This window comes from Rhea americana, unplaced genomic scaffold (genome assembly GCF_003343005.1).
Source record: "Rhea americana isolate MKP2758 unplaced genomic scaffold, rheAme1 scaffold_173, whole genome shotgun sequence".
Taxonomy (NCBI): Eukaryota; Metazoa; Chordata; class Aves; order Rheiformes; family Rheidae; genus Rhea; species Rhea americana.
The window spans coordinates 344,650-360,602 of NW_028185850.1; the positions used below are offsets into that span (position 1 = coordinate 344,650).

General features: G+C 37.1%; 1 protein-coding gene across 1 annotated transcript in view; it reads left to right on the top strand.

Moving 5' to 3' along the window:
- Positions 1-15,953, top strand: part of CRIM1 (cysteine rich transmembrane BMP regulator 1) — a 186,784-nt gene that overhangs the window by 14,423 nt on the left and 156,408 nt on the right. The window lies entirely within an intron of this gene.

Here is a 15,953-nt window from a genome sequence, read left to right on the forward strand (position 1 = left end):
GCCACGTACATTTATGGTCCTGCACACACACATGATGTCTGATTGYTTATATTGCTCATGGCTGAACTTGAAGTGAGTTGGCTCGGGTATATCCAAGTGCAATGAAATTCTCATGATACATTTTTCAGAACTGTTTTGAGCAACCATCAAAGGTTTGGTCTCAGTAGCTTTTTGTGGTGTTATGATTAATTCTGATTTTTTCCAAAGTGTCTGGGAACATGCAAAATATAATTAGTGAGGGTGAACATGGTTGGTTAATCTACTTTAAACCAATGTTTAAAATCGCATGCTAAACTAAATGTACTTAAGGATACTGACCGTATTTAAAGTTACCATCTTACCATCTTATCTATTGAGTTAACTCGGTGTGATCTGATGCCATCTGTTCCAGTCTCCTTGTGACAGTAAAAGTGTGTGTGTGTGTGTGTGTTTTTTTTTTTTTTTTTTTTTTTTTTTTTTTTTTTTTTTTGCTACAGACTTTGAACTAGGACATCTTGTAAGAATAACACAGCTTGCAGAAGCATGTTCGTCTTATGTCTTGCTGTCTTTTTCAGTTGTGGGCAGAGGAGAGGTATAACTAATGCTGGCCTTTTTGACTATGGTAGTTGTGGGTAGTAGCATACATGGGTTCTTAAGTAACCTGGAATACAACCTTATTTTATTTTATTACATTTTTTTTTATTCTTTATGAACATGTGACTAGGTCTTTAGTAGTTCAGCAGAGTTTCTATTGGCATAACAATTCATATTTTTAATCTCTTTACTAAGAGAATCTGTTGTGGGTGTGTTTCCCCCCCCCCCCCCCCCCCCCCAAGAAGGAATGGATTTAGTTTGTAAAATGGCATAAATAGGTTGATTATTTGAATAGCCTGCTTATCAGCAACCTCTTGTTTCAGCCAAATTTCCACTTTAAAACAAATAAAATTATAAGCTTAGCCATGAGGGAACAATATCATACATATAAATTAAGGCTTGCTGTCTTCAGCATTGAAGTTGCTCAGAAARGGGAAGTAATCATACCAGAGAGCAACAGTACGTGATTTAACTGAACAAAGTACAGTTGTCTTGATTTGTCTGCTGGTTGATTGTTTTGCTGTTTTTGTTGGTGGTGTTTTTCTTCCCTTCAAAGCCTAAAGCTATAGTGCATTGGTAGAAGAGTTTAGGACCTATTGATTTTAATCCTTCACAGAYAGATATGATAGTTGATGCCTGAAAACAGCAAGAGTTGGCATACGTGCTGTAGTACCCCTAAATACCAAAAACAAAGTTCCGTTCGTATTTTCAGATATGGACAGAAGCCGTTATTTGACTARTAACAACAACTGGACAGTAAAATACCTATGATTTTATTTGTGGTGAAATAACACTAAGACTCAAAGTTTGACAGGTGTAAATGTTAACGCTCCAATGAACCTTCTCATAATGACCGAAGTACAAAGCACATCTACAATCCTAGTTTTTTGTTTTTGTTTTTTAAATTCTTTTTTTTTTCATTTAAAAACTTGCTGGAATCTTTGTATAAGCTTAGCTTTTACCATGTCAAAATACTGCTTCAAGCATGGTTGCTTGTTTTTTCAGCTACTGTTTTAAATTGTGTTTGCACTTAAGCTTTACAGAGCTGAGGGAGAGAGGAATTTTATATAAAAATATACATATTTTTCATTTTATTTGTTTGTATTTCTCCTTCCCCCACTCTTTTTTTTTGTCAGATTAACAGACTTAGTCACATTTGCCTACTGTGTTTTGAACTGTAAATGCTTATCCCTTCTTTCTCCAAATATGTATAACAAGGAGAGATTAACTGGGGATCATGCAAGGAGGTTCCTTATTCTAGGATTAGGGGTTGAATGCTAACTGCTTATGGAGGTTGTTTCTTAAATGCATTACTAAATGTTTCATGTTCAAGTGACAAAACATGACTCATCCTGTACCTAAATTAATAGAAGCTGATGCAAAAGAGGAATAAAAATGTTTCAAATTTGTCTTGTGTTTGCTGTATTCTTTTCTAGTAAGCAAGCTAAATCCCTTGGGTAAAATGGTATGGCCACATGAGTGTATCTGAGGCAGTATTTGCTGTTTGAGTATTTCAGAATACCAATGTTTATGGATAATCTAAAAGTTGAATTTGGCCACTTGGAAAGTGCAACTGAAACATGATTTAGGTAGTAAGTAAATCAGAGCTCTTTAAGATCATTTAAATGAAGAAAATTTTTTGAGGCAAGCAAAGCCTTAAACTGCAGGGCTATGTAAAAAGAGGTGATTCATAAGATTTGTTAAAGATGTTAAATTAAAATTTTCTTGAAATCTGAGCTGCTAATTCATATTTCATTTCTTGGCTCGCCTGCTAAAGACAACAGCATAAGAATTTTAAAATGGTCATTTAGATATTGAAATAACATAATTAATGGAATCTACTGCCACAAAAATTGAAACAAAGTATTTGAAGTCTAGCTTCCCTCCCTTCATCACACTTGGATATCTAAACGCACAATATGATTAGAAAGGCCTAAGTTGAGCATCCAAAAGATGGGATACGCTGTCATTGCAGTTCATAAAGAAAACATGGTAGAGGTATTGTGTATAAGCAGCTACTACCACATGGTTTTGGCTGCATCCAGTATTCAGGAAACTTAGTAAACAATGAGAATGGATTGTATTGTTCTGCAGCGTTTGTCTCTGTGCTGGTCTGAGTGCAAGAAGCACTCCTATTTATTTACTTTTGTGTTGTTCATTTTAATGTGGGTATAGCATTCCCATATTCATGACCTTCTGTAACCCTTTTGAGGCAAGAGTAGGTGCTTGACCCTTTCTTGTTGAGGGGAAAATCAGTAAGATAGCTTTTTCTTATCTTGGTTATAATCTGTGAAGGAAAAGTCCTATCAAGTAAACTTATTTATTGCCAGTACTGTTTGAAAAACACAGCTGAAAAATCTTTAGAACTTTACAGAGGATTCAGCTGGTTGGAACCTGTAAATTAGTAGCATAGTGACATCTAGAGAAACTTGAGTTCAAGGTTAAGGTTGCATTGCTGTGGCAGAATTGAGTTATCTTGCGCTATGTCACTTCATTTAACTATGGGTACTTTGCTCTCAGCTTCCTCAATAGTTGAGGTAAGGGCATCATAGAGGCCAGTGTTGCTAGATGACTTTCCTTAGCTTGTTCTGATGAAAATGAGTAGAGGAGTTGTGTGTCCATAGGCCCATGCACACAAAATGCTGGGACTGACTTGCACAGTTTGCTGTAGTTGCCCCCTCTTATCAATTTGTAGAGTGGAGGCTGCCAGGAAGGCAGCCTTCTCTCTGCAGATGTAGAATCTTTTCCATATGTATTTTCTGGTAACTAATAAATAGTGATCCAAAATCTAGATTGCCATTTACATATGCTAGGGGTTTGGGCTCTTCAGTTTACTTTAATTTCTTTTGTTTTTTTGCACTCTTTCAAATGTATTTCTAGTCTCTCTCTTTATATATATATATATATATATATATATATAAAAAAAAGTACATGTACACACTTTGCCTTCTACTTAAGCCTGTCTGTGGTCTTCCTTTCTAAGCTTACTGTCAGTTCTAGCTTGCTTACTCAGCTAACCCAAAGTTTTCCTGAATGCTTTGCATATGATCTTTCTCTCTTTAGCATCTGTGTCTGCCTTTTGGGGCTCCTCGTATCCTTCTGTCTTCATTTTTCCCTGTTTCCTTTACTTGCTCTCTGCCCACCTAGTTCATGCTCTTTTTGCAGTCCATTTAATAAATTATCACTTGTCCAACATGGTATGTAYATCTGTCATTCCTTCCCAAAAGGTTGGAACCCATGCATTCCTATTATGCTGCTTAGGTGTCAATGACAGGACCAGAAAGGTTCTTTATTGTCGTCTGAAGTCTTGCTCTGTCCTGAACTGAAGTAGTCTTTAATGAGGAGAGCCAACCTCAGCCTGCTCAAACACAAGTAACTTTTGTAGGGCTGCTGATGTTCATTTGCAAGAAAGTACTGAAAGAATATTGTTAGTTCTCAATAATACAGATATTGGAGAGATGTTTCCCTCTCCCTACACTCCTCCCTTCCCAGCCCTCTCTCTGGTTTTCCTGAGAAATAGGGTTTGAATACTGTTGGAAGGATCAGCTCTGTCATAGAACCTGGTAGCTAGCTTCTAACTAATATGAGTGTTACATACTGCAAATGTTCAAAGACTTATGCTTTCTGCTGTATGAGACTGTCTATGCAAATGTTTATGCCATAGAGGTCTCCAAACCCYATTACCAGGCTTCAGGTGCCTGCTTCTCAATGTGGAACGTCAGTGACTTCTCATATAACTTGCTTGTGTAGAGGTCATGAACCTTGTTATGAGGAAATGTACACATTTGGGGCTAGAGAAAAACTGTCTGGAAAAGCTATCATGTAGCTACATAATAATAGATGATGATTATTATTTTTTTAATGCTTTTGCTGCTGGTTATTGTCTTGATGAGTTCCTGCTCTGATAYGGTTCAGGAAATCCTGTGTTCGTGAGCTTAGAATGTGCATTTCTCTGCCAGGCAGCTAATGATGACAGCTTAGTCAAAGCTGGGGAAACTGATGGACTTGGACCTCCAGAGTGGACCGCCAAAAATGCAGACAGAGGCTGAAAAGCGATGAGATGTCGTCTGTCCATGGAGCAGCAGTAACAGGCAGAAATTTAATAAGCTGCTAAGAATTAACTGTAGACAGTATGGAAGAGTCAGTTTTTCAAATTTTGTGGAAGATTGAAAAACTGTGAAAGCTGAGGTCATTTTATTGCCTCAACAAAGTTTTGTAGATCTCTTATAGGTAGTAGCATTAAAAATCTGATAATATGTAGTACCAATGCAGTTATCTTGAAAGCTTGCTAGAACATATGTTGACTTCCTCGTGGTTCTTTATCTGAAATGACCCAATCTCAGTAGTTTCAAAGGACTCTGTTCCAATTCTGGGATCCTTTCGTTTCTCTATGCTAGGCTCTGATAGCAACTTAAATAGCCCAGAACAGGAACTAAAGGATGCTGCTGAGCTTGCTGCTTTTCTTCCACAAGAACAGTTCAGGATCTGTGGTCTAGGTAGCCTGTGTTGCTGCTTTCTTTCATGGGATGAAACAGCAATTCTTTGGAATGATAATTAGCTCTTTCAACAACCTTCACTGTTAGAACAGCTATTTCCTGTTCTCTCTGGAAAGTGGGGTAAAAAGGGGATGGGTCAGAGGCATCTAGTTTTCTTTCTAGTTTGAAAAATTCAACCCAACCTGAAGGTTTCAGTCTCCTCAGCACATTGCCTCAAAGAGGAGGAAATTTCCTTGTACTAGATTGCTTCTTTATATTTATTCAGCAGCATTTATTTGGACAGTGTTAGATACTCATGTGAAACACAGGCACAGGTATTCCTAAGTACTGCAAAAAGTATTAAGTGCCACCAGGCATAGCAATAGCGTTCTTTTGTTTCCAAATTCTGTTAATGTACACTTAAGCTCTAAGAGAAACCCCTTAGCTTTCTATATTGCCTCAAATCCTACTGAAGGCACAAACTCTCTCATATAAAATCTTAGTTTAGTTTTTATTTGGAGTATATCCAAATGATAAAATTCAGATATTATTCTGATGGAAGTGATCAACTTTTTCAGTAAACCAACACCCTTCACTTGCATCTCTGGATGTAAAGCCTATTGCTGATACTAAGTTATTGAAACTCTTATTTTAAAGCAGTTGACTGTCAGCTATGCAGCTCATCTGCACTTTTGCAAGCCTGCAAACCTTTGTATTCCTGTTTTTTGTAAGTGAAGAGGAAGATGCCTTTTAAGTTGCTGGTATCTATTAAGATGGCTCTACTTATTGCAACATACTTGTTACATTCCATTATTTTTTGCATGTAACTGAATAACTTTATACTGGCAAATGTTGCAATACCTGTTAGACCAGTCTTGGAACAACAAATATGAGAAGGTAATTTTACTCTAAATTCTTGTTTGGTTGTTGTTAAGTTTGATTGTGTTAAATTTCACTTGTGTGGTCTTAAAGGCTGATGCTATGTTGAAAAACTTTAACGGAATAAATCCAGCTTTGTGTTGAATTATCAGGCAGGGAGGGGAGCGAAATATGCTTTCAAATGTGCATAATCTGATACACTTTCCACTCCTCTTGCATAACAATTAATGTATGTTTTTGTTCAAATAACTGAACTTTGAAGGTTGGCATGTATTTGCAATAAGGAATGTGATTGTGGCAAAGGTCCAGATTTTACCCTTGAATGTGCTTATGAGAGCCAAGTAAATGCATTTGAAGACAAAACTTAACCTGAAATAGAGGAAAAATTGCAGTATAGCTTTCATGTTCCCTGAATCTGCAAGTATTAGTCATGGGCATAGATACAAAAGGAAAAACTATTTCATGTGGAAGTATTAGAGCTTAGGAATACTGATTGTAAATTTGAATACACAAATCTTCAAAAATGYGGAAGGGAGAAAAATAATGAACATTAATTGGTAGTGTCTTGTGAAAGTGTTACATCTGGTAGTGCAGCTGACTTCATAACGTAACTGAACAATGTTAGACTTGCAGGACTTGTCACTTGTTCTTAACTCCAGCCCCTGAAGAGAACTGTCCCTTGATCAAGGAAGTATGATCTGTTTCTAATGTACTGAGGTTTTTTTGTCATGTCCTACTTTTTTTAGGATATTGTCACATGCAGAACATCTGAGCCATGGAATTCCAAGCTRACAGAAGTTTGCTGAAGTTTCAGACAGGCATCATAAACAGAAACTGACTTCTGTATTTCTGTGTTGATACTTTAAGTTTAATTGAATTATGAATAATGCTGTTTGTGTTAGCGGGGAAAAATTGTGTTGCAGAAACTGTTAGGAGGGAAGGTTGAAGAAGGAACCACAAAGTGAGCAGCTGKTTTTTAAAAAAACTGGTAGCATTAGTTCACAGAAATTACTTTCAATTGTAACTTTACATTTTTATTCCCTCCTGTACTTTTATTTTATGTAAATGTGTGTAACTTCTGCTACATAGGAACTGAGCTTATTTTCCTCTGTGGATGGAGCCTAGAGTCTCAGTAAGATTCTGCAACCCAGTTGGTTTCTGGAGAAACTTTAGTCAAAGTTGAATAATCTCTTGCAGAAGATGGAAAGTGTGGAGGGGAAGGAAGAAAAGAAAAGAGCAATGCTGGAAATGTTCCATTGGCTCTACTTCAGAACAGGCTGTAGATGGGCAAACCAAACTTATGAAGCATCTTAAGAGCTTTAAGTATAGCAAGAATACTTCAGTAGCTGTTTCAACTTCACCCTTTTTTAGGATGCTTGAGAGTTTAACTCCATCAGTGCTTTTCAGCTTGAACATTCCAGCAATATGTATTACGATGGTGTTTGTTTTCTTCTTTTGTGTATGCTTTGCTAGAAGATGAAATGTTTCTTCCCCTCCCCAATACACAAAAGCACTTGCTAATTAATACAGAAGTAGATGTTCCTATTAAGTGTTATTTGTAAATGTGAAACTTTTGTTGCCATATATGAAAGCAAAATGATTAATGTTTGGAATAGAATTGTGGTAATTAGATGGTAAGAAAAGCAAGTTTATTCTCTTCCCTCCAAAATAATAATATAAGTACTGTGAGGCTCTTATTTGTAACAGTTTTTGAAGTGTTCTGTACATTAACTTACCTATGTGGGACTTGACATGTACACTTGACATACCCTGGTAAATGCAGGAGATGGTTTTCTTACTGCTGGTCAACCTTTTGAGGTCCAGCTGATTTTTACCTCCCTGCCCCTAAACCTAAGGTTTCTGTCAACACTGCCATCTACAGTGATGCTGTTCTGTAGAGGATGCATCTCTAGCTTGTTTCCATATTTGGCAGAAATGTTTTGAAGAAACAGCCTTTTCCAAAAATCATTACAGTGAGTTCTGTGTCAGATACTGACCTAGACTTTTATTGTGGGGGTACACGTGGAGCAGTCATACTGCATTTGCACTTGAGTTCAGTTGTTAAGTATGTTTTAGTGTAAGTTCTGAATCATTTCAAGATCAAGAATTAAGCTGCTTCTGCTCTTTCTTCCTTCATCCTCTTGCTCTTAAACTGCTTCCAATGTTGTTGGAGGTCGAGGTTTGCTCTGGGACGATTTCCATATCTAGAAACAGGAAAAAGTTTCCTTCTGCAACTATTTGTGAGGCACCTTTCTGGAAAACTGCCATTCTTTTGTACTTGAATGTGGGTTTTTTGTTTGTTCTTGTTTTTTTGTTATTTATTTATTTATTGGATAGAGGTGCTTCATTGCTTCAGAGAAGAATGATACTATTATAACAATTAGAAATCACTTCAAATCTTTCCAGATTTTTGTGGCTTGACAGACACGTGGCTTGACAGACATGTGGTTAACTGTTTCTGCCTGTCCCTGTGGGAAGACCAGAGACTGTTAGAGAATGTTCTTTTATTCAGGATACTTGCGTTACTAACCTTTTTTTGCTGTGTTATCAGTTCTTGTTAACTTAGCTGTTTTAGGTTAGGATTTGTCACATAGCATCAGCCAGATTTGTCCTCCTCTTTAGAAGGAGGAAAAATAAAGGGGGAGGTGCAAAACAGTTCTGGGGTTTCCTTCCCCATGTCACTTTTGCCAGCCATAAATCCTTCAATCTAGCAAGCTGTAGTCTATCACTGACAGACTAATCTAAGTGATCTAGGCAGGAACTTTTGTTCTGAGCTTATTACTGAAATCTGCCTGTTACTGTGTTTTTCTAAGCTCAGTATGAGCAAATGTTGCTTTATTGCAACCCTAAAAAAAATCAGCTCTTCTCACAAATACTSTAAATCAGGATGAAAATTTCATTTTAGAGATATTAGCAGGGGTGCAGCTCACAGTATAAATGGAAGTCCAAATGTATGTTTAAGGATATGTAAATTGTAGCTAGTTTGTAGCTGTATTTTTCAAAAATTTGGTTCCTTACATCTTTACCTGCAATTTTGCAATGAAATGTTACTGTAGCTGGTATCCTAACAAACTGAATTTGACTGCATATGGTTCATGTGTGCCCTCTATGGATTAAAAAAAAAAAAATAAAAGACTTGGCTGGAAATACTGGGATATCTGTTTGCTTACAGTGAATATAAGGAAAAGGATTCCTGTACACATGCTTACTGAGAAAGCAGATGTTGTATATGTGAAGCACTGACTTATAGTTGAGTGGCCCCAAAATATGAAGGTGTTCTTAGCCTTAGTTCAGAAAAGCAATAGACTACACCTCCCTTAATTCCAGTTTGTGTTCTGCCTGTTGTCTTAGATTCCCTTGAGTGTTCTGTATCTAGATTTTTTTTTTAGCTCTTGCTATTGAAATCTCCCCCAAATAACTGCCTTCCTCGCTTATGAAGTAACTTGTACAATGTACGTTAAATATCTYGGCTTGAATAAGGTCCCTTTTAATGTTAATTCTGCCCTTCTGTATAGAAGAGAAAGCTTTCATTAACTCCTAACTTCAGAAAAGAACAAATAGTACTTGTATGACCAACTTTATTCTAGAGACATGTAAAAATTGTTGTCATAGTAACAAACCAATCTACATAATTTATGGTACTGGAATTTAAATGACTTGTCAGATATATATGCCAGAATCTCAACTTCTGTGAATGAATGAATGAATATGTTAAATGTTAAACATGCTTGGTACTGGCATATAACTTTAGAAGGGCAAAGAAAATGCTCTCTTGATTTAAAAAAAAAAAAAAATACTGGAAAGTTAAATCTACTTCTGACCTTTGGCTAGTAGTTGCAGTCACATACTGCAGTGGAGGAAATGCCTAACATTCTAGCCATCTGAGTTGAGTCTTCCAACTATCAGGCACACTTATGTGTAGGTCTGATATTTTCTCCGCCCCTCCTCCCCCCMCACACACACCCTGGCTGTCGTTGCAGACTTCTTGTGGAAGTGAATAAAGGACAATAATAATGCCCAAAGGAGCATGTTTCTTACTCTTTGACTCTTTCTTTAATACGAATTGTTTCATAAGAGGCTGAGATAAGAGTTCTTCATCTCTTCTGAATTCTAGAAGCCAGGCTAAAAGATAAGTATATCTTACAATTTCCGTTAAAAATACTGCTTTTTAGAAGGCCAGTCTGGATGCTTCTGAAGACAGCTGCTTGAAACTTCAAAAATTGTCCAGTAAACATTTGACTGATACACTATACTGAATGCTGGATAAGAAACAAAGTGTGAAATAAAGCAAGTCTTCTGTTAGACAAAGTGTTCCAGCTCTTGTGCTGTTACAGTATGGGACAATGTGGATGTTCCTTTCCTGATAGACCACGTGTAACATAAAACTAAAATCACAAATTGAATGCTGCTGCTTTTCAGTTTTGTTTGAGCATGGCCAATATAGAAATAGAGCATATAGAAATGGAGCATATACTTAATTCTGTGTCATCTTTTTAAACATTCAGTCCTTGCCTGCCATCTCTGTGTAATCAAGTGCATTGAGCTTCCGGATTGGAATAACTGGGTACCTTCTGCTGGGGCTTTTGACTTTGCTGGAAAGTAGATGRACTGGGTAGAAAAGCAGATACCTTGACACTGCTAGAGCTATAAAAGCAGCAGGAGCTAAATGCTGTCTCTTTAAACTGAATATGTCTCTGAAGAAGAAGCTAGTAGATCCCAGAAGTGCTGAATACGACCACAGTAAGGCGCAACCACTCATCCCATCTTTACAAGAAGCTGAAAACGCCAAGTAAGCCATGCAAGATAAAACGGGAGAGGGGAACGAGAAGAAATGCCTTCATCTTCTTTTACAAAGATCTCCTCCTAGTGTTGGAGAGTTGAAATGCATAACAGATCAGAAGCTAACMCCCTATGCCTTGTATTGACTGTAGGTGTGTTAAGTGAGAAACTCGATACTTCAGGAAAATGGAATTTTTCGGAACAGAAGTAACCACAAGGTGGAAGGGGCTGAGATCTTGACTCCAGAGCTTTAGCTCTAAGCCGTAAGGCTCTGTTGCTTAAAAAGGAACAGGAGGACTGACTGATTCACTGATAGATCTGGATCTCATGCAAACCATGATGTATGTAAGATTTATCGAATAAGTCTGAAGTGCAGCCCCTGAARCCCATTGACAGAAATGAGGAGAAGAAATGTACATTATCCTCCACAATATAAATGTGCTATTATTTAACTTTTTGTTGCTGTATGAAACGTTATTCTAATTTGCATGTCATCAAGACTAAAAAGAAAATTTCCTTGCCTTTTTAGAGGTTCACAGTAATAGGCAGATTTCAGTAATGAAGTTCTTGAACTAGATCTGTAGGAGCCAGCACTGCATAGAGGGGATGGTACATGCTGATACTAACTCAGGTCCTGTAAACAACCTAGCTGCACCTGTGCCATTCTGACTGAGTAAACTATTCACTGAAACCAGAAATAAATGAGGACCTGGTTAACTTCTGCTTAATAGTTATTTATGGGGAGTGTCTCTATACAAAGGACTGGGGTTTACTGCTGTGCTCTGAAAATTTCTTAGGGTAGCACTGAACTTTTGATAGAGCTGTTCAGTGCCTAAAATGTGAAGTGAGATTAAGTGAAACCTGAGAAGTGAGGTAAAGATATGTATAATATATGCACACCCCTTCCCTATAACACATCCCTAAGTTCTTGTGCATGATGCCCTAATATTTCAATAATGTGAATAGTTCACTATGTTTATACAACAGCATGAATGCTCACTGTAAGAAAGTCTAACACCTTTTATGCTAAGCTATACTTTGCTTGGTTTAGGCATTGCAGACAATCATCTGTATCTGGTCTCTACTCAAACAGTTCCACATTTGTGAAGTGTTGCTTCACCAACATGTTTGAGTGGTCTCTGTTCCCCACAATTCTAGGGAATGCTGCTGCGAAAGCTACTAGATTGTTGACAAGGGAAAGAGCTTTGCTTTCTAGCAGAGATTTAGTGCATCTTTACAGCTGCAGTCCACAAAACTCATCACAGAGTGATCAAATGTGTTTCACATCAAAGTGAATGTGTTTCACCTTTTTTCATCACTGTGGTAGTTTTCACTTGCTTGTCTTGCAGTTATACCTTACACAGCTGGAATTCAAGTCTATAGAATACAAAACAACAAATGCAACTTTCTTACACTTTTCTTTTACTTTCTGATAAAAGTCCATCAAGGAAGTGTAAATCATTGCTAGCTTTGCAATATTGGCTCACCTGTGATCTCATGTGGCCAGTCTTCATGCTCTTCCTGCTGCCTCTTGAGAGGAATTGTTACTGTACAGCTTAAAGATGAGCAGCTTGGGGGAGAGTGGAGGGATTACTATGGAGTTAGAGGGGAAAAACTTGAGAAGGTCAAGTGTCAAAAGTGTAAGAGTTAAAACTGTACATTATTTGTGATCTTGCTATTTTTTTCTTCTTCTCTGGACTGAAAATAAAATGTTCAAAACTAGCTACTCAGGCATCTGGTAACTCTAGCCCAGAAATGTTGATGGCTTACCCAGGGTCACAAAAGCTGATAAATCAGGACTGAAACCTAATGCATCTGCGTGGGTATAGCTGAGTAGAGTGTAGAGATTTGCTCATTTGAAATTAGGTTCTCAAAACTTCCCTAGAAGAAGCATATCTGTTCTAAATGGAATTCAGCTGTTTGGTATCTAGCTATCTGTTGTGTGATATGCCTTCTCTGAATGTTCCTTTGATAAGATTTTGTATAAAATAGTGTTTTAAGAGAGACACAATATACTGCTCTGTGTTTCATAGTCCAGTGGCTTGGAATGATCCTGGGAAATGATACTGAGTAAAGTTGACTGAGTGATACTTCCTTTCTCATCTATGTTTTGTGTAAACAAAGACTGACCTAGTTTAAGCATCAAAGTGCTTTTGGCTTGATTCTGTAGTGAAAAGGGGGGCTTTTGAGTTTACGGTTTAACAAAATGGAGGATTTTTACTAGCAATTTTACCTTAAGGAGTTCCTGCTTCTGACCTACACTATATCCCTGTCCCAGTTCATTGACATAACTGTCTGTGGATCCATGCAGTGAACAGGATCAGGGGATCCTTTAGGCTAGGAAGGCTGATCAAGACTGATACCCTGAAAAACTTAGGCTTTTCTGCTGCTGTGGTCTGTCAGTCTCTGCCATCCCCTGTGTTTCCTGCCATGATTCTAGCAATTACAACAGAAGGCTCTCAAAGATACAATACTGCAGGTATTGAAAATGGGCAGTTGGCTCTATGAGAGAGAAGGCAGAACAAAATCAACTTGAATGTTAGGTAGCAGAGAATCTACATTGGAAGGAAGAGAAAGGAGAAGACATTATGAACATCCTAACATTCAGAAAAGCTTCAATTGAAACTCTCATCCTGTCAGGTGCTACAGAATGCAATTCTGAAAGAACACCCTGGTAGTTTGGTAATTCATGGTAGTGAAACTGTTCTACATCCTATTCTGTGCTGTCAAGTGCTTCTAGTTAAAAGTAATGATGATAATACAATAGAACTTGAGGCTCTGGATGCCACTAGGTGGCAGAGCCCCTACGTCTATTTTAAGGATGCCTTTGCCTTGGTTCTTCATCTGTGAGTACATCAAAAATACTGCTCATCTGTRGTGTCAAGAGAATGAGAATGTCACAGAAGGATACTTAGATGCTGTCCTGATAGGGCCCAGATTGGTTCTTGTAGCAGTAAATGTGATGAGCTTGTGCTGTGAAGAGAAACCAATCTGTTCAACACCCTAAAACCTTTGTTGTTTAGACTTCTACCCCTTCTGAAAACCCTGCTACTCAGAGCGRTTGCTAGAAGTTGCTGCTTTGAGTTGTCCACATGTGACTGTCTTCCTATTTCATGTCGTTGTTAATAGATCAGAAATGAGGAGAAAAGAAAATGTTGGTTAAGAGAAGTGTATTTTAAGGGCTGAARAAAGCGACAGGGACATGGAAATGGTGAATCTGACTTTAAACCTGTGGGGAAAGGTATGATTTTTGGATGCTAGAAGCTTACAATATTGTGAAGTGTCACATTCTTGTTGGTGAATATTGCAGTACTTAGTATATTTCTCAAATCTTACATTTGGRCATACTATGGGACCAGTAGATCCAAAAGACACTTGCATGCTTCTTTGTACTCTACTTCATGACTGTATCATTTCTGTTATAGTATAGGCTTCAATGTGTAGATGTCCGGTAAAGAATCCGGTAGATATTGAATAATAATATGAGTATATAATATATATAATGAATATATTGAATATGAATTTTGGAGGTGCTTGTTCTTAGAAATATCTTTCAATTATTTCAATTCGAACTATTAATACTGATTAAAATTCAAGTGAAGTGTCAGATCTTAAAGTGACTTGATTAAGCTTTTTAGAATGGTTAGAATCACTTGTTAGAATGTGATGCCTGTTCTGAGTTTTGGCACAGATGACTCTGCTATAACAAGTGATCCTGAAAGCAAGGTAACCAAAACCTAAGCAAAATAAGTTGTGGGTGTGAGCAAGTATAATATTTACTTGTTTTTATTGCAATTTTCTGAAAATTTTTACAAAAGCTTTTACCAGCTGGACTGGAAAACTTGGAAACATGTCAAATTCCAAGGTTTGTTTTTACTGTCTAATTTTTTTCCTGGAAAAAAAAGAAAACTAAAGGTGTTTAAATATAGAAAAATTAAATCGATTCTGCTAGGAATTATAAGAGCAAAGGGTCTTTTAATTTCCAGAGTGTTTGGAGGCTTCTTATTACTTCTAGTAGTAATTTTTCTTCTACTGGTTTTTCTTCTGTGGTAAAATAGTAAGGTATTTACATGGGTCAAACTATATTTCTGGCAACTGAGGGTATAGAGTTTCCTGTGTGGTTTTGCAGTGTACAAGTGGAAATGTGATGATGGGTTTGCTTTCTGTCCACTGATCCTGACAAAACTTTGAAGCAAACATCACAGTTGTGATTCTACTTTTCTACATTAAGTTGATTGCACTGTTATGTGATCACGCCATTGGATACCTTTTTCTCTCCCTTTCTCTCGTGTTTGAATATATCACATGCTTTCAGAGAAAGATACTTTAAAGCGTATATTTTCATAAACATATTGATTAAAATTACAACTATTATGCTGAAATATGTGTGGCTTCTACTAATAGGASAGACTTTGGAAGGAAGAGAGAGCAGAAGAATTCTTTATTAGATCAGCAGTGAATGTTTTTGGTGTCAGACTCTTACTTTCCTTTTCTCATATAGTTTTGAATCTTCATGTAAGAGTTATAATTGCTTGCTTGAGGATGGATTCTTTAGAAAGGCACTTTTAAGCAGATCTTGCTTCTATTGTCACTTCCTATTTTTTTTAAACATATCTGGAATTTGGGTGTTCAGTGTTACTACTTTYTTAGGCAACTATATGTGGAATAATATTCAGTGTTCTTGTCAAGGCATGCTGTCCTGATTTAGATTAGCTGTAGTTTTCTTGTATAAGTGTTTGGTTTTAGCACTTAATGCATTCTATTTGAATGAAAGCTGAACGTGTACCCTCTTTGCAACTTGAAAGTGAGAGAAATACTGGCATTTTTAAGAACTGCTTTAATTAATAGGGACACAAGTCCTGGATTCCTTCTTCTTTTAAACTTGATTTTTGATGGTGAGTTTACAAAACAGAAGTCAGAGGAGGGGAAAGAGATATTAATATGGGTATTTCTGTTCCCCTTTGAAGAAATGTGAGTAGATGTTAGCTTCTTCCGTTTATCGGATAACTAATTGTCAGTTGACAACTTTATTTTGCGGTTCTGGAATAATTATGAGAATGACATTTGAACATAGTGTCTTGGAGGAATTTTATAAGTGTCTTATCTCCCAGCAAGTTTGAATAAAGTTCTCATGCATAAAGTTTCTCCCCACTTCTAATTTTCTTCAAGTCAGCTGTGTACAGCCTTCCTGCTCCTCCACCTCTCAAACACATCCTGCTGTGTCTACTCCTAACCTTCTTTCCATCA